Source organism: Galeopterus variegatus, unplaced genomic scaffold, assembly GCF_000696425.1.
Source record: "Galeopterus variegatus unplaced genomic scaffold, G_variegatus-3.0.2 Scaffold5053, whole genome shotgun sequence".
Classification (NCBI taxonomy): Eukaryota; Metazoa; Chordata; class Mammalia; order Dermoptera; family Cynocephalidae; genus Galeopterus; species Galeopterus variegatus.
Genome location: NW_007731164.1, coordinates 23,837 through 24,747, shown reverse-complemented (window position 1 = coordinate 24,747; position 911 = coordinate 23,837). Strand labels below are relative to the sequence as shown.

Genomic DNA, 911 nt, shown 5'->3' with positions numbered 1-911 from the left:
CCCCTCCTGCACCACGGCCACCGCGTCGTCAGCGAAGATGGAAAAGCAGCTGCGAGTCTCTCTGGCTTCCTGGGCATTTCTTCCCGCATGCAGCTCTCACAGGTCTCCAGCATGTGCTCCTGCTGTTTTCAACAGAACCGTGTGTTCGAGGCTGCTGTCTGAGAGCACTCGCTCAGGACCTCCTCCGCGGAGTTTGTCTGGCACTGCAGCAGTGCTTGAGAGCTGTCAGGAGTAAAGGGACCTTCTGCGATTTCATCAGCCCCCTGCCCATCCGAGGAATGTTTTGTTTCCCTGTAAGAATCAGAATGTCAAGGACAGACGTTCAGCATTCTTCGCGTTCCTTCTCTTCGGGGCTTGGAGGTGAGATGTCTTCCCCCCTCCCGCTGCCCCTCCTGCTGTGCTGGGCTCCAGCAGGGCCGTCGGTGCTTTCTTGGCATGTTTGCCCCTCTTCAGAAGTTCTGTCAATGTTTTCTTCTGTTCTGGTGTCCCGAGTGCGTCTTCACTCAACTCTTTCATTCGTTTTCCATGTCTGCTGTGTGGACCGTTAGAGTGACTGGTGAGATGGAGTCATGCGGCTATGCATGGTCTCCAAGACGGTCCTGCGAGGACCAGCTCTGCAGTTCACGGAGCTCAGAAGTGCTGGGCATGTAATCGACAATGTTCACAGAGTCGGTCAGGCGCTCTACCCTCGGAGTCTGCGCTCCCACAGCCCCTCACCCACTTCTGGCATCCAGCCGGATGCTGCACAAACTGAGGAAGGCCGTGGGCTGTGTGCTCTCCCACAGGCGGCTGGGAGGGGGCCTTTCTTATATATCAGTCCTGCCAGTCTCTGACATTCACGTGCAGAGTTGATACTCATTTACACTTAGAGGGATTGCTGATAAGCGTGGACGTCCCTCTCCCGTTGTGCT

At 56.1% G+C, this 911-nt stretch overlaps 1 pseudogene; it reads right to left on the bottom strand.

The window, feature by feature from the left end:
- LOC103604255 overlaps positions 1-561 on the bottom strand; it is a 14,840-nt pseudogene extending 14,279 nt beyond the window's left edge.
- Between the last annotated feature and the right edge of the window lie 350 nt (positions 562-911).